Raw genomic sequence first — 22,669 nt, 5'->3', positions numbered from 1 at the left:
ACAAATTGTGTTCTACTCGCGCAAGAAGAACTACGCATAGACCTAGCTCATGATGCCACTGTTGGGGAACGTTGCAGAAAACAAAAAATTTCCTACTCATTTCACCAAGATCCATCTAGGAGTTCATCTAGCAACGAGTCATCGAATGCATCTACATACCTTTGTAGATCGCGTGCGGAAGCGTTCAAAGAACGGTGATGATGTAGTCAAACACGACGTGATCAAATCACCGATGACCAAGCGCCGAACGGACGGCACCTCCGCGTTCAACACACGTACGGGACGGGAGACGTCTCCTCCTTCTTGATCCAGCAAGGGGAAGGATAGGTTGATGAAGATCCAGCAGCACGACGGCGTGGTGGTGGATGCAGGGCGTCACAGTAGCAGGGCTTCGCCTATACTACAAGAGAGAGACGTAACGGGGAGAGAGGGAGGCGCCAGGGGCTGGTGTATGAAGTCCCTCCTCTCCCCCACTATATATAGGGGTGCTAGGGGGGGCGCCGGCCCTAGTAGATGGAATCTACTAGGGGGGGCGCCGGCCTAGGGTGGGGGGCTTGCCCCCCAAGCAAGGGGGCGCCCCCTTTAGGGTTTCCCCTCAACCCTAGCCGCATGGGCCCTAGGGGAGTGGCGCCCCGGCCCACTTTGGGCTGGGTTCCCTCCCACTTCAGCCCATGGGGCCCCCCGGGATAGGTGGCTCCACCCGGTGGACCCCCGGGACCCTTCCGGTGGTCCCGGTACAATAACGGTGACCCCGAAACTTGTCCCGATGGTCGAAACAGCACTTCCTATATATAATTCTTTACCTCCGAACCATTCCGGAACTCCTCGTGACGTCCGGGATCTCATCCGGGACTCCGAACAACATTCGGGTTACTGCATATACATATCTTCACAACCCTAGCGTCACCGAACCTTAAGTGTGTAGACCCTACGGGTTCGGGAGACAAGCAGACATGACCGAGACGACTCTCCGGTCAATAACCAACAGCGGGATCTGGATACCCATGTTGGCTCCCACATGCTCCACGATGATCTCATCGGATGAACCACGATGTCGAGGATTCAATCAACCCCGTATGCAATTCCCTTTGTCAATCGATATGTTACTTACCCGAGATTCGATCGTCGGTATCCCAATACATCGTTCAATCTCGTTACCGGCAAGTCACTTTACTCGTACCGTAATGCATGATCCCGTGACCAGACACTTGGTCACTTTGAGCTCATTATGATGATGCATTACCGAGTGGGCCCAGTGATACCTCTCCGTCATACGGAGTGACAAATCCCAGTCTTGATCCATGTCAACCCAACAGACACTTTCGGAGATACCCGTAGTCTACCTTTATTGTCACCCAGTTACGTTGTGACGTTTGGCATACCCAAAGCACTCCTACGGTATCCGGGAGTTACACGATCTCATGGTCTAAGGAAAAGATACTTGACATTGGAAAAACTCTAGCAAACGAACTATACGATCTTGTGCTATGTTTAGGATTGGGTCTTGTCCATCACATCATTCTCCTAATGATGTGATCTCGTTATCAATGACATCCAATGTCCATAGTCAGGAAACCATGACTATCTGTTGCTAGTCAACTAGAGGCTTACTAGGGACATGTTGGTGTCTGTTATTCACACATGTATTACGATTTCCGGATAACACAATTATAGCATGAATAAAGACAATTATCATGAACAAGGAAATATAATAATAATGCTTTTATTATTGCCTCTAGGGCATATTTCCAACATAACGCTCAAAATATTATTCACCTCTATTTCAAAACCGAGCTGTGGCACCTCTACAAATCCCTGCTTCCCTCTGCGAAGGGCCTATCTATTTGCTTTTATGTTGATCCATCATCCTCTTATTAAAAAACACCAGTTGGAGAGCACTGTTGTCATTTGCATTCATTATTGTTAGTTTACATTGAGTATGACTTGACTGGATCTCTTTTACCATCTATACCTATACTAATTCTAGACTCCCAATTAATTCCCACGTTAATTAGATTTTACGAGTCGTTGATCTGGTGGGACCGAGTTATTAGGGTTCTGATCCACCCATATAATTAGGGAGAAAAAATGAAGTCCGATTTTTTTCTCCATAGGGCCAGTAATATTGATCGCTCAAAATCTCTATCTACTCCTATATGACATCACCATCTCTTCTTCTAATTTTTTTGGATATCTTTATCTAATTAACTACTCATGTACTACACCCCCGCAAAAAAATATTCAGGTACTACATGGGATGATATCTTGTTCCTCTGCCCTCCACGATCTCTTCCTCTTCTCCTCTCCTCTCTCTCTCCATGTTGGAAGATAAATCCATCCATGATCTCTTCCTCTTGATTATCTCTCTCCTCCCAATGGAAAACAAATGGATCTTCTCTCTCAAATGGAAGACAAAGGATTCCATGTGCTCAAGGAGGTTTTTGCATCAAAATAGATTTCTTCATCTGTATCAGATTCGAAATTTAACACGTATTTGTTTTCCTGCAGGTTTACGGTTGCATGGACCATGGATTTTCCTTCGGATTTAGATTCAATTTTTAATCTATCGCGTCTTCTCATAATTTTGTGCTCTCCATGGATTATATCCTGAATCTTCTCATGTATGTTTTTGGGTGCCTCATGGAGATCAGGTTAGACCACACCAACTATACCCATGCTCCTCTTCATCATCTCCCCCCTGATGGAAAACAAATGGACTGTATCTCTCAAACAGAAGCATTGATTTCGTGTGCTCAAGGAGCTTTTTGCATCAAAAAACTTTTCCTCACCAATATCAGATTCGTATTTTTACACTACTTATTCTGATTGTTTCTTCTTCCACGTTTACGATTGAATGAATCATGCCTTTTCCCTCAGATTCAGATTGATTTTTTTCTCCAACATGTCCTCTCATAGTTTTTGCTTTCCACGGATTGGATCCTTTGTCTTCTCATGTACAATTTTGGTGTGCCTCATGGAGATCGGGTCGGGGCACCAACTATACCCAGCTGCTCAAGATTCACCCTCTCTGTGCCAAGGTCGTCTATGGTCTATTGCTGTCATTGTTCCATTGGTTAGATCATACATGCTTCTTACATAGTGTAGATACAACCGGTTGATCATAGGTTTTACTCTCTTTTAAGTATTAAAGTATTGGATTTGGTAGCAGCTTCCCTTGAGACTAAAGAAGTACTAATCTTCGGAATTCTATCTTCTTTTACCAGTTAATCTTTTTCTATTCCTTTATATTGTTATATTCAAGTTATAATTTCTTTAGTTTTTTGTAGTATAAGGTTTAAAACAAAGGTGAGCCATATGGCGATGCATTAACATCAATAGAGAGGGATTCCCCTAGAAGGTGTAGGCCAAAGTTAATTTTGCTAATGAGAAGGATTCCTAGCACAAACATGGTACTATGAGTTATAGTAGTTATTATAAATATAGAGGCATCTTCTCGATGCATTATATGACAAATATGAAATTGGCTTAGCTGCATGTGTATCTCTACAATGTTATTAATCCGAGCAAGTATCAGTCAATCAAAAATTTTGTTGACCGCAATTGCAGTTGGCCACCATCCTGATGGCAAATTCATCACGCTGATGCTTCTTGGGTGCAATGTCGTCACTGCACAGCCGGTCGATATGCAACGCCAATGCAAAGACACATGTACTCGCTACATTATTTTTGTGCTTCCCGTCGCAGGTGCTGTCAGCCCGTGAAGTTTTGGATCTGGGCGTACAATGTGATGACTTGCTAGAGCATCACGTACATATATGGTTTCAAGGGCTTATGAGAAGGATTCCTAGCACAAACATGGTACTATGATTTATTACAGTTATTATCAATATCAATATAGAGGCATCTACTCGCTGCATTATATCACAATATGAAATTGGCTTAGCTGCATGTATATCTCTACAATTTTATTAATTCGTGCAAGTATAAGTCGATGCAAAATTTTGTTGACCGCAATTGCAGTTGGCTACCATCCTGACGGCAAATTCATCACGCTGCTGCTTCTTGGGTGCAATGTCGTCGCTGCACAGCCGGTCGATATGCAACGCCAATGCAAAGTCACATGTACTAGCTACATTATTTCCATGCCTCCCCTTGCAGGTGCAGTCAGCCCGTGAAGTTCTGGATCTGGGCGTACAATTTGTTGACTTGCTAGAGCATCACGTACATATATGGTTTCAAGGTCAGAGTCTGTTGTTTTGATTCTTCGGTTTTTCTTTTGATGTTTTCCCATCATACAAATTATGTTGTTAATTTAGAGGAACTGATTTTTTGGTTTGATTTTTAAGTAAGTCAATACAATTCGTTTTGTTTAAGTCTTCAACCTTGAATGTTTCTCATGTTCTACTTATATGTGAATTGTGCTTCTCACATTCTATGATGTGCCTGAATCTTTCATAATTTCGTGTTTGTTTAAGGATTCCAGCAGATTTATTTTCTCTTTCACATTCTAACCATCAATATGGGGTTGATTTTTTGTCTCCAGGGTTATTATATTTTAAATTATGTGTGATCTCCATGTTTCCAGTTATTTCTCTGAAAGTCAGCCAGTTGATTGTTGCGACCATAAATGGTTGTCTATGGTTGTCTCCATGTAATAAAATCTATTTCTCAGAGTTGGCATCATTGTTCGACATCAGTTATTGTCTGCAAATGCTCATGTTTCTGGCAATAGACATTGCATGCTGACATAAAATGTTCTAAAGTTATGGACATTGTTCACATGGATGGAGCTGTAAAATTTATTGCAAAGGACCTTATATCCGCACAAGGATTCTAATTAAGACTTTTTGACAGTTGGAGTCTTGGAGACCGAGTTACACTGTGATAATCTCGATCAAAAGAACATAGTTACATCTCTTTTCACTCTTCTCTGTTCGATTTTGTTCTGGAAGTGATTAAGATTTAATGAGTTGGAGTCCGTCTAGCTGAATGTGAATTCCTGGATGTAATGGAGCCCAAGTTAAATACACTGTGATAATCTGAGTCCGGTTCCTTTTCCAGTTCCTATACATACTGGTGTATCTTAGTATTAGATGTTTAAAAGTTTTTCATACTAATATACATGTGGTAGTAACTACATATAGATAATAGATATTAGGCATCTGCATGGTCAGAAATTATAGCTTTCTTTTATAATGCTGTATTAGTATTTCGTTAAATATCAAATTGGTTCAAAATTAAGTTTGGTCTTGGTACATATTATTCCTATTTCGATTCAGTGTATGCCACATTAACGAAATTTGACATGAATCCAAGAATGAGACGACTACATTTTACTTTTGTCTGTGTGTTAAAAAATATTTTAGCATTTTAATTGTAGGAAGTGACTAATATAATCAATGTGGGCATTCTTGGAGCAATATAGAACTTAAGGGATGCACAAAAGCGCAACCATCAAAGCATGTACGGAAGCTCGATGACATGACTTCTATGCATGATTTTATAATTTGCGCTATATGCGTTGGAGGTGAGGCTTTTGTATCTTCTCTTGAGAAAAAAGGAAAAGGAAAAGTAGCTAATAAAAAAATTAACTCTGATATCTATATTGACATATGTTCTTTTTTGGAAGATAAGAAGTCAAATTGTTTTTGTCCTTGATTCTGTGAGGCTCTCTCATTATATCTATCTAATGGTAAATTGCTTAATCTCTCTAGAGACTGGTCGGAATAGGTGATAGGTGAACAGACAATAAGGGGAAAAATTCAATATTGTGAAGGCATTATATACCATGATTAGAAGTCATAATTAGTTTGATTTCTTATCTAAAAAGAGAAAAGATAAGAATATGCTTCATTTCATATTCTGTTATTTCATATAAATTTTTCATGTTAAGCACAGAAAATACATGGATATTAAACCCAATGATCAGACAAATGGAACTTTTCCAACACAAAGTGTCAGACTTTTCAATATTCTTACTCTTGGTAAATAAAATTAGTATAAAAATGTATTCCATATTTTATAATATAGGTCAAGTTAAAGTAATAGCTAACCAAACTAGCCCGTGCGAATGCACGGGTTGTCGACTAGTGAATTACAATGTCTAGTCAGTCCTTGGTCTTTAAAGGTGCTCTGCATTTATGTTTTGCGGTCTCAAAAAGGGCTAGCAAGATACCATCTTGTTATATCATATTATGATTGTTTTGAGAAAGTATTGTCAACCGGGTTTTATTATTATGGCTCGCTAGTTGATTATGCCATTGATATGAGTAAACTTGAGACCTATGCGTTATTGCAAATGTGGTTAGTTATAATCTTTGCTGAAAACTTGAATGCGGGCTTTACATATTTACAACAACAAGAGCAAACAGAGTTTGTAAAAGTTTTTCTTTATTACTTTCAGTTTGTTAACTGAATTGCTTGAGGACAAACAAAGGTTTAAGCTTGGGGGAGTTGATACATCTCCAACGTATCTACTTTTCCAAACACTTTTGCCCTTGTTTTGGACTCTAACTTGCATGATTTGAATGGAACTAACCCGGACTGACGCTGTTTTCAGCAGAACTACCATGGTGTATTTATGTGCAGGAGCAAACGTTCTCGGAATGACCTGAAACTTCACGCAGACACTTTTCAGAAAATAAGAAAAATACCTGCCAAAGATGAAGGCCAGGGGGCCCACCACCTTGCCACGAGGGTGGGGGTGCGCCTGCCCCCTAGGGCGTGCCCCCCTACCTCTTGGGCCCCCTGTTGCCTCTCTGACTCCAACTCCACCTCCATATATTCAGTTTTGATGAGAAAAAAATCAGAGAAGAAATCATCACGTTTTACAATACGGAGCCGCCGCCAAGCCCTAAAACCTCTCGGGAGGGCTGATTTGGAGTCCGTTCGGGGCTCCGGAGAGGGGAATCCGTCGCCATCGTCATCACCAACCATCCTCCATCACCAATTTCATGATGCTCACCGCCATGCGTGAGTAATTCCATCGTAGGCTTGCTAGACGGTGATGGGTTGGATGGGATCTATCATGTAATCGAGTTAGTTTTGTTAGGGTTTGATCCCTGGTGTCCACTATGTTCCGAGATTGATGTTGCTATGACTTTGCTATGCTTAATGCTTGTCACTAGGGCCCGAGTGCCATGATTTCAGATCTGAACCTATTATGTTTTCATCAATATATGAGAGTTCATAATCCTATCTTGCAAGTCTATAGTCACCTATTATGTGTTATGATCCGTTAACCCCGAAGTGACAATAATCGGGATACTTACCGGTGATGACCGTAGTTTGAGGAGTTCATGTATTCACCATGTGTTAATGCTTTGTTCCGATTCTCTATTAAAAGGAGGCCTTAATATCCCTTAGTTTCTGTAAGGACCCCGCTTCCACGGGAGGGTAGGACAAAAAATGTCATGCAAGTTCTTTTCCATAAGCACGTATGACTATATTAGGAATACATGCCTACATTATATCAATGAACTGGAGCTAGTTCTGTGTCACCCTAGGTTATGACTATTACATGATGAACCGCATCCAGCATAATTCTCCATCACCGATCCATTGCCTACGAGCTTTCCATATATTGTTCTTCGCTTATTTACTTTTCCGTTGCTATTGCTATCATCACTACAAAATACCAAAGACATTGCTTTTACTTCTGTTACCTTTTGCTACCGTTACCACTACTATCATATTACCTTGCTACTAAACACTTTGCTGCAAATATTAAGTTTCCAGGTGTGGTTGAATTGACAACTCAGCTGCAAATACTTGAAAATATTCTTTGGCTCCCCTTGTGTCGAATCAATAAATTTGGGTTGAATACTCTACCCTCAAAAATTGTTGCGATCCCCTATACTTGTGGGTTATCAGTGGTATTCGGCACGCCGGAGAACTATCGGTCCGAAGAGATAACTTCCAAGTGGCCCCTTTCAACAGTGGATACCACGCCCTGTTGGGGTGAGATGCATTCACACGCTTTCAAGCTATACCTCATTACGGGTATATGAAGCTCAAGATGCCCGGGCCCAATGGTATTATCACTCTCGCTAGTGATCCGGATATAGCCCTCCGTGCCGAAAACAAAACAGCGTCCCTGGCCCTCCAGGCACTATCTGAGGCCCTCGTGGCCAAAGAGTTAACCGTGCTGCGCTCGATGGTGGATAGGGACGACGTAATCCTTGATAAGCGCTCCAAATCCACCTCCTTCAAACCAGTAGACGAAATAGTCAAATTTCAAGTCCACCCGACGGACCCAAAGAAGACAGCCTCCATCGGGGGCACAGCTGGACCCAATGGTGGACGCTGCACTACGAGCGTTCCTACGCGAGAACTGGGACATATTCACCTGGCACCCTTTTGATATGCCAGGAATCCCACGCAGGTTGGCCGAGCACAGCCTCAATATATTGATGGGATATAAGCCGGTCAAGCAAACACTGTGGCGTTTTTCCGAACCCTAACGACAAGCCATGGGGGAGGAGCTAGCCAAGTTAATTGAGGCCGGATTCATCAGAGAAATAAAACACCCGGACTGGCTAGCAAACCTGGTGATGGTGCCAAAGAAGGATAAATCCTGGCGCATGGGCGTCGATTTCAAAGACCTCAACAAAGCTTGCCCTAAGGATCCCTTCCCCCTCCCCTGCATCGATCAAATTATTGATGCCACCGCAGGACATGACTCACTGTGTTTCCTCGACGCATATTCCAGATACCATCAAATTAAAATGAAGGAATCCGACCAAGCCACAACGACATTTATTACCCCATACGGGCCTTTCTGCTTCAACACTATGCCCTTTGGGCTCAAAAATGCCGGCGCCACCTACCAACGGATGATTCAAACATGCTTGGAGAAACAAATCGGCAAGACAGTTGAAGCATATGTGGACGACATCGTCATCAAGACTAAGCACATCAAGTCATTAATAGACGACTTACGCCTCACATTCGACAATCTCCGGACATATGACATTAAGTTCAATCCGAAAAAATGTGTTTTCGGCGTTCCCTCGGGAAAAGTGCTCGGCTTCATTGTTTCCAGTAGAGGAATCGAGGCAAATCCAGCCAAAATCCGTGCTTCATCACAATTGGCTACACCAACAGACCTTAAACAGGTCCAAAAACTAGCCGCATGCATGGCAGCTTTAAGCCACTTTATCTCCAGACTAGGAGAGAAAGCATTGCCACTTTATCGACTTCTCTGATGCACCGACCACTTCGAGTGGACGGATGATGTCTACTACACAACCTTCTTCTTGTAGACGTTGTTGGGCCTCCAAGTGCAGAGGTTTGTAGGACAGTAGCAAATTTCCCTCAAGTGGATGACCTAAGGTTTATCAATCCGTAGGAGGCGTAGGATGAAGATGGTCTCTCTCAAGCAACCCTGCAACCAAATAACAAAGAGTCTCTTGTGTCCCCAACACACCCAATACAATGGTAAATTGTATAGGTGCACTAGTTCGGCAAAGAGATGGTGATACAAGTGCAATATGGGTAGTAGATAATGGTTTTTGTTATCTGAAAATATAAAAACAGCAAGGTAACTAATGATAAAAGTGAGCGTAAACGGTATTGCAATGTGTTGAAACAAGGCCTAGGGTTCATACTTTCACTAGTGCAAGTTCTCTCAACAATAATAACACAATTGGATCACATAACTATCCCTCAACATGCAACAAAGAGTCACTCCAAACTCACTAATAGCGGAGAACAAACGAAGAGATTATGGTAGGGTACGAAACCACCTTAAAGTTATTCTTTCCAATCAATCTATTGGGCTATTCCTATAAGTGTCACAAACAGCCCTAGAGTTCGTACTAGAATAACACCTTAAGACACAAATCAACCAAAACCCTAATGTCACCTAGATACTCCAATGTCACCTCAAGTATCCGTTGGTATGATTATTCGATATGCATCACACAATCTCAGATTCATCTATTTAACCAACACATAGAACCTCAAAGAGTGCCCCAAAGTTTCTACCGGAGAGTCAAGACGAAAACGTGTGCCAACCCCTATGCATAGATTCCCAAGGTCACGGAACCCGCAAGTTGATCACCAAAACATACATCAAGTGGATCATAGAATACCCCATTGTCACCACAGGTATCCCACGCAAGACATGCATCAAGTGTTCTCAAATCCTTAAAGACTCAATCTGATAAGATAACTTCAATGGGAAAACTCAATCCATTACAAGAGAGTAGAGGGGGAGAAACATCATAAGATCCAACTATAATAGCAAAGCTCGTGATACATCAAGATCGTACCACCTCAAGAACATGAGAGAGAGAGAGATCAAACACATAGCTACTTGTACATACCCTCAGCCCCGAGGGAGAACTACTCCCTCCTCGTCATGGAGAGCACCGGGATGATGAAGATGGCCACCGAAGAGGGAGTCCCCCTCCGACAGGATGCCGGAACGGGTCTAGATTGGTTTTTGGTGGCTATGGAGGCTTCTGGCAGTGGAACTCCCGATCTATTGTGCTCCCCGGAGTTTTTAGGGTATATGGGTATATATGGGAGGAAGAAGTACGTCGGTGGATCTCCGGGCTGTCCACGAGGCAGGGGGCGCGCCCCCCACCCTCATGGGCAGCCCAAGACTCTCCTGGTCCAACTCCGATACTCCGTGGGCTTCTTCTAGTCCAAAAATAAGTTTCATGAAGTTTCAGGTCAATTGGACTCCGTTTGATTTTCCTTTTCTGCGATACTCTAAAACAAGGAAAAAACAGAAACTAGCATTGGGCTCTGGGTTAATAGGTTAGTCCCAAAAATAATATAAAAGTGTATAATAAATCCCATAAACATCCAAAATAGATAATATAATAGCATGGAACAATCAAAAATTATAGATACGTTGGAGACGTATCAGCATCCCCAAGCTTAATTCATGCTCGTCTTCGAGTAGGTAAATGATAAAAATAGAATTTTTGATGTGGAATGCTACCTAACATATTCATCATGTATTTCTCATTATTGTAGCAAGAATATTCAGATCCATAATATTCAAGACAAAAGTTTAATATTGATATAAAAATAATAATGCTTCAAGCATACTAACCAAGTAATCATGTCTTCTCAAAATAACATGGCCAAAGAAAGCTATCCCTACAAAATCATATAGTTGGGCTATGCTCTATCTTCACCACACAAAATATTTAAATCATGCACAATCCCGATGATAAGCCAAGCAATTGTTTCATACTTTTGATGTTCTCAAACTTTTTCAATCTTCACGCAATACATGAGCGTGAGCCATGGACATAGCACTATAGGTGGAATAGAATGGTGGTTGTGGAGAAGACAAAAAGGAGAAGATAGTCTCACATCAACTAGGCGTATCAACGGGCTATGGAGATGCCCATCAATAGATATCAATGTGAGTGAGTAGGGATTGCCATGCAACGGATGCACTAGAGCTATAAATGTATGAAAGCTCAACAAAAGAAACTAGTGGGTGTGCATCCAACTCGCTTTCTCACGAAGACCTAGGGCATTTTGAGGAAGCCCATCATTGGAATATACAAGCCAGGTTCTATAATGAAAGATTCCCACTAGTATATGAAAGTGACAACATAGGAGACTCTCTATCATGAAGATTATGGTGCTACTTTGAAGCACAAGTGTGGTAAAAGGATAGTAGCATTGTCCCTTCTCTCTTTTTCTCTCATTTTTATTTTTATTTTTTTTATTTGGGCCTTCTCTTTTTTTATGGCATCTTTTTTTTATTTTTTATTTGGGCTTCTTTGGCCTCTCTTTTTTCGTCCGGAGTCTCATCCCGACTTGTGGGGGAATCATACTCTCCATCATCCTTTCCTCACTGGGACAATGCTCTAATAATGATGATCATCACACTTTTATTTTCTTACAACTCAAGAATTACAACTCGATACTTACAACAAAATATGAGTCTATATGAATGCCTCCAGCGGTGTACCGGGATGTGCAATGACTCAAGAGTGACATGTATGGAAGAATTATAAACGGTGGCTTTGCCACAAATACGATGTCAACTACATGATCATGCAAAGCAATATGACAATGATGAAGCGTGTCATAATAACGGAACGGTGGAAAGTTGCATGGCAATATATCTCGGAATGGCTATGGAAATGCCATAATAGGTAGGTATGGTGGTTGTTTTGAGGAAGATATATGGTGGGTTTATGGTACCGGCGAAAGTTGCGTGGTAATAGAGAGGCTAGCAATGGTGGAAGGGTGAGAGTGCGTATAATCCATGGACTCAACATTAGTCAAAAAGAACTCACATACTTATTGCAAAAATCTATTAGTTATGGAAACAAAGTACTATGCGCATGCTCCTAGGGGGATAGATTGGTAGGAAAAGACCATCGCTCGTCCCCGACCGCCACTCATAAGGAAGACAATGAATAAATAAATCATGCTCCGACTTCATCACATAACGGTTCACCATACGTGCATGCTACGGGAATCACAAACTTCAACACAAGTATTTCTCAAATTCACAACTACTCAACTAGCATGACTATAATATCACCATCTTTATATCTCAAAACAATCATCAAGTGTCAAACTTCTCATAGTATTCAATGCACTCTATATGAAAGTTTTTATTATATCCCTCTCGGATACCCATCATATTATCACTAATTTCATAACCAAAGAAAATTACCATGCTGTTCTAAAAGACTCTCAAAATAATATAAGTGAAGCACGAGAGTTCATTAATTTTTATAAAATAAAACCACCACCGTGCTCTAAAAAGATATAAGTGAAGCGCCAGAGCAACAACAAACTACTCCGAAAGATATAAGTGAAGATCAATGAGTAGTTAAATAATTATTTAGCTATGTGAAGACTCTCTAACATTTTATAATTTCAGATCTTGGTATTTTATTCAAACAGCAAGCAAAGCAAAAGAAAATGACATTCTAAGAATGGCAAACATCATGTGAAGAAGCAAAAACTTAGGATCGACCGAAACTAACCGATAGTTGTTGAAGAAGAAAGGTGGGATGCCAACCGGGGCATCCGCAAGCTTAGACGCTTGAGAATTCTTGAAATATTATCTTGGGATGCCTTGGGCATCCCCAAGCTTGAGTTTTTGTGTCTCCTTAATTCCTCTCATATCACGGTCTCCCTAAATCACAAAAGCTTCATCCACACAAAACTCAACAAGGACTCGTGAGATAAGTTAGTATAAACCATTGCAAAAACCTTATCATACTCTACTGTAGAAAATCACTAAAATTATTATTAAACATTGCATACTAAATGCCTCTGCATATTTAATAGTCCTATCGTCAAATAGAATCATTAAAGAAGCAAACATATGCAAACAATGCAACCATAACAGCAATCTTCCTAAACAGGACAGCCTGTAAAGAGTGCAGCAAGATCCATACTTCCCTAACTCCAAAAATTATGAAAGAAAATTCCCACTGTGGTAAATTTATCAGATCTTGATATTCAAAAGGTTTAAACATTTTATCACATTCTTACTTTTCTAGGGAATTATTGCAACCGCGGTAAACTTTCTGTTTTCAAACAGCAACATGAAGACTTGTAAAATAGGCATAGTAAAGGCTATCAATGCCACTTTTATTGAAATAAAAGATGCAAAACAATGTTATAAATAACAGCAAGCAAATACTAACAAAATAAATTGACGCTCCAAGCAAAACATATATCATGTGGTAAATAAAAATATAGCTCCAAGTAAAGTTACCGATGAACGAAGACGATAGAGGGGATGCCTTCCGGGGCATCCCCAAGCTTAGGCCTTTGGTTGTCCTTGAATATTACCTTGGGGTACCTTGGGCATCCCCAAGATTAGGCTCTTGCCACTCCTTATTCCATAGTCCATCAAATATTTACCCAAAACTTGAAAACTTCACAACACAAAACTTAACAGAAAACTCGTGAGCTCCGTTAGCGAAAGAAAAGAAAACACCACTTCAAGGTACGTTAATGAACTCATTATTTATTTATATTGATGTTAAACCTACTGTATTCCAACTTCTCTATGGTTTATAGACTCTTTTACTAGCCATAGATTCATCAAAATAAGCAAACAACACATGAAAAACAGAATCTGTCGAAAACAGAACAGTCTGTAGTAATCTGTAACTAACGCAAACTTCTGGAACCCCAAAAAAATCTAAAATAAATTGACGGTCGTGAGGAATTTATCTATTAATAATCTGAAAAAATAATTAACTAAATAGAACTATCCAATAAAAAATGGCCGCAATTCTCGTGAGTGCTAAAGTTTCTATTTTTTACAGTAAGATCGACAAGACTTTCCCCAAGTCTTCCCAACGGTTCTACTTGGCACAAACACTAATTAAAACATAAAAACTCAATCATAACAGAGGCTAGATAAATTATTTATTACTAAACAGGAGCAAAAATCAAGGAACAAAAATAAAATTGGGTTGCCTCCCAACAAGCGCTATCGTTTAACGCCCCTAGCTAGGCATGATGATTTCAATGATGCTCACATAAAATATAAGAATTGTAACATAAAGAGAGAATCATGAAGAATATGACTAGCAAATTTAAGCCTAACCCACTTCCTATGCATAGGGATTTTTTGATCAAACAACTTATGGGAACAATAATCAACTTGCATAGGAAAGCAAAACAAGCATAACTTCAAAACTTTAAGCACATAGAGAGGAAACTTGATATTATTGCAATTCCTACAAGCATATGTTCCTCCCTCATAATAATTTTCAGTAGCATCATGAATGAATTAAACAATATAACCATCACCTAAAGCATTCTTTTCATGATCTACAAGCATAGAAATTTTATTACTCTCCACATAAGCAAAATTCTTCTCATTCGGAATAGTGGGAGTATCATAAGAGACTTGAATACTATAAATTGTTTCCACATTAAAAGAGTAATATTCAGAAAAAGGATAATCATAATCATGACAAGTTTCATAAATATAATCATGACTACTTTTTATAGCATAAGTTTCATCACAATAATCATCATAAGTAGCAACTTTGTTCTCATCATAATTAATTGAAACCTCTTCCGAAATAGTGGATACATCACTAAATAAAGTCATGACCTCTCCAAACCCACTTTCATAAATATTATAATCAATAAGTAGGAGGCATGCTACCATCATTATATATTTGCATATCAAAACTTGGGAGACTAAAAATATCATCTTCATTAAACGTAGCATCCCCAAGCTTGGGACAAACATTAATTGCAGCAAATATATTCTCAAAAACATCATCTTCATCAAACATAGCATCCTCAAGCTTGGGCCTTTTCATATCATAAGCATAATCACTCTCATCATTAATAGTATGGATAGGACCAATAGTATAGCAATTATCATATTCTTCCAAGCAAGTGCCAAAAAGATTTTCAAGATCATAAGAAGTATCATTATCTTCCACAATTATATTTTTATGAGGCACAACAGTAATAGGAGCAGCATTATTTGGGAGAGATATCTTTTTACCTCTCTTCCTTTTTCTTGTCTTCTTCTTCACCACATCATGTGTGGGTTCAATCCTCTTTTGGAGCTCCTTATTAATGATATTGGTTGAATAGGAGGCTCCTCCTCGTTACCTGATTCATCATAAGAAATAATAGGAGGGTATTGGGAAGTCTCTTCCCTTTCATTAGTATTCTCTTCATCTTCTATTTGTTTTCTTTTCTTTATGTAGTTGGCAATATAAGGATTTTCAATACAATTTACCGCACAATACATATAAATTTCCTCTAGATCAAATCCAAGAAGTTTATCACGGCCAAATACTGGAAGATAGTTAGTTATACGTTTCATTTCTTCGTAACCAATAAGCAAACTAAGTTCATTATGATGTGCAAGACAAATCAAGTCATCAAAAATTTTGGAAACGATTAGATCATGAAACAATTTGCATCGAATGGTTAAATGACCACGTTCATTGCAAAGCTCACAAGTATGGCCAAGAAAATTTAAATTTTCAGCACAAACATCTAGCCTTTCTTGCAACAATTTAGTTTCTAAGTACTTATGCCTCTTGCAATATCTATCTTCCCTATTTGGTGTGTACTTGCAAACCCAATGCACTCCACAAAAATTGACATGTTTATAGGAGACATTTTCATCGTAACTAGTGAAATCATCATTAGTACTATAGATATTCAAGGAGTTCATACTAACAACATTGCAATCATGCTCACCATTCAAAGATTTAGTGCCAAAAAATTTACAGACTTCTTCCTCTAGCACTTGAGCACAATTTTCCTTCCCATCATACTCACGAAAGATATTAAAAAGATGAAGCGTATGAGGTAAACTCAATTCCATTTTTATAGTTTTCTTTTATAAACTAAACTAGTGATAAAATGAGAAACTAAAAGATTCAATTGCAAGATCTAAAGATATACCTTCAAGCGCTAACCTCCCCGGCAACGGCGCCAGAAAAGAGCTTGATGTCTACTACACAACCTTCTTCTTGTAGACGTTGTTGGGCCTCCAAGTGCAGAGGTTTGTAGGACAATAGCAAATTTCCCTCAAGTGGATGACCTAAGGTTTATCAATCTGTAGGATGCATAGGATGAAGATGGTCTCTCTCAAGCAACCCTGCAACCAAATAACAAAGAGTCTCTTGTGTCCCCAACACACCCAATACAATGGTAAATTGTATAGGTGCACTAGTTCGGCGAAGAGATGGTGATACAAATGCAATATGGATAGTAGATAATGGTTTTTATAATCTGTAATATAAAAACAGCAAGGTAAATAATGATAAAAGTGAGCATAAATGGTATTGCAATGTGTTGAAACAAGGCCTAGGGTTCATACTTTCACTAATGCAAGTTCTCTCAACAATAATAACATAATTGGATCACATAACTATCCCTCAACATGCAACAAAGAGTCACTCCAAAGTCACTAATAGCGGAGAACAAACGAAGAGATTATGGTAGGGTACGAAACCACCTTAAAGTTATTCTTTCCAATCAATCCGTTGGGCTATTCCTATAAGTGTCACAAACAGCCCTAGAGTTCGTACTAGAATAACACCTTAAGACACAAATCAACCAAAACCCTAATGTCACCTAGATACTCCAATGTCACCTCAAGTATCCGTGGGTATGATTATTCGATATGCATCACACAATCTCAGATTCATCTATTTAACCAACACATAGAACCTCAAAGAGTGCCCCAAAGTTTCTACCGAAGAGTCAAGATGAAAACGTGTGCCAACCCCTATGCATAGATTCCCAAGGTCACGGAACCCGCAAGTTGATCACCAAAACATACAACAAGTGGATCATAGAATACCCCATTGTCACCATAGGTATCCCACGCAAGACATACATCAAGTGTTCTCAAATCCTTAAAGACTCAATCCGATAAGATAACTTCAAAGGGAAAACTCAATCCATTACAAGAGAGTAGAGGGGGGACATCATAAGATCCAACTATAATAGCAAAGCTCGCGATACATCAAGATCGTACCACCTCAAGAACACGAGAGAGAGAGAGGGGGGAGAGATCAAACACATAGCTACTTGTACATACCCTCAGCCCCGAGGGAGAACTACTCCCTCCTCGTCATGGAGAGCACCGGGATGATGAAGATGGCCACCGGAGAGGGATTCACCCTCCGGCAGGGTGCCGGAACGGGTCTAGATTGGTTTTTGGTGGCTACGGAGGCTTCTGGCGGCGGAACTCCCGATCTATTGGTCTCCCCGAAGTTTTTAGGGTATATGGCTATATATGGGAGGAAGAAGTACGTAGGTGGATCTCCGGGCTGTCCACGAGGCAGGGGGCGCGCCCCCCACCCTCGTGGGCAGCCCAGGACTCTCCTGGTCCAACTCCGATACTCCGTGGGCTTCTTCTGGTCCAAAAATAAGTTCCGTGAAGTTTTAGGTCAATTGGACTCCGTTTGATTTTCCTTTTCTGCGATACTCTAAAACAAGGAAAAAACAGAAACTAGCACTGGGCTCTGGGTTAATAGGTTAGTCCCAAAAATAATATAAAGTGTATAATAAAGCCCATAAACATCCAAAACAGATAATACTATAGCATGGAACAATCAAAAATTATAGACACGTTGGAGACGTATCAACGAACGCGGCAACGGATGGATTGGTAGAAATAAAGGCTCTTTTAGCGAGCAACTCAATCCTGGCCACGCCAAGCGTCGGCGAACCAATGTTATTATACATCTCTACAACACACCAGGTGGTGAGCACAGTACTCGTCGTCGAGCGAGAGGAGGACGGACACAAATTCCCGCTCCAGAAGCTGGTATACTACGTATCCACTGTCCTAACTCCATGCAAATCCCGGTACCCTCATTATCAAAAGATAGCATACGCGGTCTTCGTGGCATCCCGGAAGCTATGACACTATTTCCAAGAGTGTTCGATCATGGTGGCTTTCGAAGTACCACTGAATGAAATAACAAACAACCGCGACGCCACGGGCCGGATTGCCAAGTGGGCCATTGAGCTCCTTCCATTCGACATAACATATAAGCTGTGCCGGGCCATCAAATCCCAAGTACTTGCAGACTTCGTCGCCGAATGGACAGAGGCCGAACTCCCTAAAGAGTACAGCACATATTCCAACTGGATCATGCACTTCGATGGTTCCAAAATGCTGGCAGGCTTAGGGGCAGGCGTTGTCTTAACGTCCCGCACTGGAGACACAGTTAAGTATGTACTCCAAATATTATACACAGACTCCAACAATGTTGCCGAATACGAGGCCTTATTGCACGGTCTTCGGATGGCTACCTCCATCGGCATACAACGCCTGGAAGTATGCAGGGACTCAAATCTCTCAATATCCCAGATAAATGGATACTTCGACACCAAAGACCCAAAAATGGCGGCCTATCGTAACACCGTACTCAAAATATCAGCTCGGTTCGAGGGACTCGAGTTTCATCATGTGGCTCGAGAAAGCAATCTAGCGGCGGATGTTCTTGCTCGCATGGGCTCCAAGCGTGACCCCGTCCCGCCTAACATCTTTTTGGAAAGGCTCTTCAAGCCATCCGTGGTGTCGCAGGACAAGAGCGGCAACACTAGTCCGGATACGATTATACTCCCAGATTCCGAACACAACACCAATATCATCGGAGGCTCAGCCACCGAAACAACATCGTCGGCCCATCTAATAATGGCAGTAATTGCCCCATGGACCGAACCCTTCTTGGCCTACCTTAATAGGCGGGAGCTCCCTAAGGATCAGAATGAGGCTCGCTGCATTGTTCGGCGTTCGAAAGCCTACAAGGTCCATGAAGGAGAGATCTACAAGAAAAGCGCTACTGGAATACTTCAAAGATGTATCTCTGAAGAAGAGGGACGGCAGCTCTTTGCTGAAATCCATGCTGGTCTCGGTGGTCACCACGCCGCAGCTCGGGCCCTTGTAAGTAAGGCCTTCCGTACAGGTTTCTTTTGGCCAACGGCCCGAGCAGATGCACAGGATCTTGTCCAACGTTGTGTCGGATGCCAGCTTTTCGCCAACCAAAGCCATATGCCGCCCACCGCTCTACAAACAATCCCCATTACTTGGCCTTTTGCAGTCTGGGGGCTGGATATGGTCGGACCCCTTAAAGGAGGCAGCCATAAGAAAAAATATCTGCTGGTCATGATAGATAAGTTCACTAAGTGGATAGAGGCCAAACCAGTTAAAACGGCCGAAGCCGGACCAGTGATAGACTTTATATCTGGTGTCGTGCACCATTATGGTGTCCCACACAGCATCATCACCGAAAACGGCTCCAATTTTACAGCCAATGAGGTGAAATCCTGGTGTGCTAATCTAGGCATTAAGCTCGATTACGCCTCCGTCTATCATCCGCAAACAAGCAGTCAAGTCGAACAAGCCAATGGTCTTATTATGAGCGGCATCAAACCCAGACTAGTGCGGTCTTTGAAAGAATCAGACAAGCACTGGGTTGAGGAGCTCGACTTCATACTCTGGGGGTTGCGGACCATGCCCAATTGCACTACCAGATATACACCTTTCTTCATGGTGTACAGCGTAGAGGTTGTGTTACCCTGCGACATTATACATGACTCACCTCGAGTGCACATGTACGAAGAGAGAGAGGCCAAGCTTGATCGGCAGGACAACTTAGATGCCCTGGAGGAGGAGCGCGACGTCACAAAAGCCCGTTCCGCATTTTATCAACAGCAGGACGGTAGATATCAAAGCACAGAAGTGCGGGGAAAGACTTATAATGTTGGCGAACTCGTTCTACGCTTGCCGGAGAAGAAAAAGGACAAACTCAAGCCCAAGTGGGAGGGTCCCTTCATCATTGACGAAGTTCTCGCTGGAGGAGCGTACCGCCTGCGTGATGCATCAGACAATCGCCTAGAGCCGAACCCCTGGAACGCGGCCAGACTCCGAAGATTCTATGCCTACACTACAAAAAAAGACACATCTGTGACATTTTGGGCCGAACGAAAAAAAATTCTGTCATACATATGACACTTCTATGCCAATAATTCTGACAAAACCCGGTATCATCATAGATGTGGTGGGCTCCTACTTCTATGACAAAAAACCACGACAGAAAATGGGCTTTTCGTCCTGGGCGGGCCGGAGACGCAGCTGCATGACATTCTTTGGGCCGTCCATGACGGAAAAAACCGTGGTAGAAGCGAGGGGGAGGAAAATTTCGAAGAGTTCCCAGTTACGGTGGGATGTCGGGGGCCGAGCGATGCGCCCTTCTCTCGTACATGTACACGCATGTGTGTGAGGCATTGGCTCTAACTGAACCCGAGCGAGGCATTGGGCTCTAACTGAACCCGAGCGATTGCACTGCAGGCTACGCGTTACTGAACCCGAGCGATCGATCGATGGCTGTTAACTGAACCCGATCGAGCGATTCCTTCGCTACTGCTGCTAACTGAAGCCGATCGATGCTGCCTCTGGATGAACAGTGGGCGTTGCGGGGGGTTTGGATGAACAGTTCCCGGTGGGGTGGATGAACTGGACCTCATGGTGTTGCCTCTGGATGAACAGGACCCCGATCGATCGAGCCGGTTGGGGCTGGATGAACAGGACCCCGTGGAGGGCTGGATGAACAGGACCACCCCGTGGAGGGCAGGATGAACAGCAGACGGTGGAGGGCAGGATGAACAGTAGCCCGTGGAAGGGTGGTTGAATAGGAGCCCGTGGAAAGGGCTGGTTGAACAGTAGCCGGTGGAGTAGCGCGCGGTGGAGGCTGGATGAACAGGAGCCCGTGGATGAACAGTCGCACGTGGAGGCTGGAGGAGGTCGACGGTGGATGAATAGTAGCTCATGGAGGCTGGAGGGGGTCGATGGTGGAAATGAACAGTATCCCGTGGAGTCCCGTTTTGCGGTACGCCACACCCCTCCCGATGAACAGGACCCCCATTTCGACCGTAGCGCTCCAACACAAGTCCGTTTCCTCTGTTTTGCGGTACGTCACACCCCTCCCGATGAACAGGACCCCCGTTTCGACCGTAGGAGGTCCGTTTCCTCCGTTTTGCGGTACGCCAGACCCCTCCCGATCAACAGGATCCCGTTTCGAACGTGGCCGGTCGAACACAAGGCCGTTTCCTCCGTTCCGCGGTATGCCAGGCCTCGTTTCCATCGCATGTTCCGTCCAAGCCCTCCCGATGAACACGGCGCATTTCGTTGCCTCCCCATGAACACGACGCATTTCGTTGCCTCCCCATGAACACGACGACGACGTTGTTTCTATGTTCCGACCCAGCCATGTACACGAGCCCTGGCCGTACGTATGTGCGAGTAGGCATTCGAGACCCCGCTCGTATGTACACATACGTGGCCATATTTTCTTTCTTGCACCCTGGCTGTTGTACGTACGTGTACATGCTATGTGCGCACCTCTACTACGACACGTGCGCGCCTCTACATCCACCAGTATATATGTGCGTACACATTCGTGACCAGAATGACAACGCTACGTATGCTTCGACCAGGTGGGTCCCGACTGTCAGGCACTTCCTTGCGTGCGAAGATGTAGCTGGTGGGCCCCAACAGTCAGGGGCAAACGTTTTTTTTTTGCGAAATACGGTGGCCCATACGGTGGGTCCCCACTGTCAGGTGGAGTAATAATTATTTTGCACGTAATAAGGAGGTACTTCCTTGCTACGGTCGTGGACCCAGCTGTCAGCCTCTCCACGTACAGTCCACGTCCAATGGAAGCCGTTCCTTGACCACATTGACCACGCCGCGCCGAGAGCACCAGGGCGGTGGACGACGGCGAGGCCTAGGAAGGGGACGACGCGGAGCCGGGGAAGACGCGGCAGTGGATGCCCACACGTAGAGGAGTACGAGGGTTCACTGGTTCGCTGCGGTGTGAGGCTGTCGTCGCCCCAGAATAACAGGGGGTGTGGGTGAGTAGAGGGATGGTCTGGCCAGCGGTGGGAGTAGTAGGGGGTGGTGAGGCCTCCGCCGCATCGCAGCCGGCCACGAGAGGTAGGAGCACGAGGCATGACCAGCGCTGGTTTGGGCGGCTAGAGCAAGAAGACAACAGGTTGAAGAAGCACTACGGCCGTTGGATGGACATCGTACGGTCACTGGAGCTAGAATCGTGCATATTGACTAAGTTGACAAAGCCCTCCGTCCCCGTCAATTTAGTAGGCCCACAAGTCAGCCTCCCACCAAGGTGGGTCCCAGCTAGCAGGGGGTATTCATTTTTTTGTGCGTAATAAGGAGGCACTTCCGGTGGGTCCG

The sequence above is a fragment of the Triticum urartu genome, chromosome 2A, assembly GCF_056163025.1.
Source record: "Triticum urartu cultivar PI428250 chromosome 2A, HENAU_Tu73, whole genome shotgun sequence".
In the NCBI taxonomy this organism is placed as follows: domain Eukaryota; kingdom Viridiplantae; phylum Streptophyta; class Magnoliopsida; order Poales; family Poaceae; genus Triticum; species Triticum urartu.
This window is presented reverse-complemented; position numbering follows the sequence as displayed.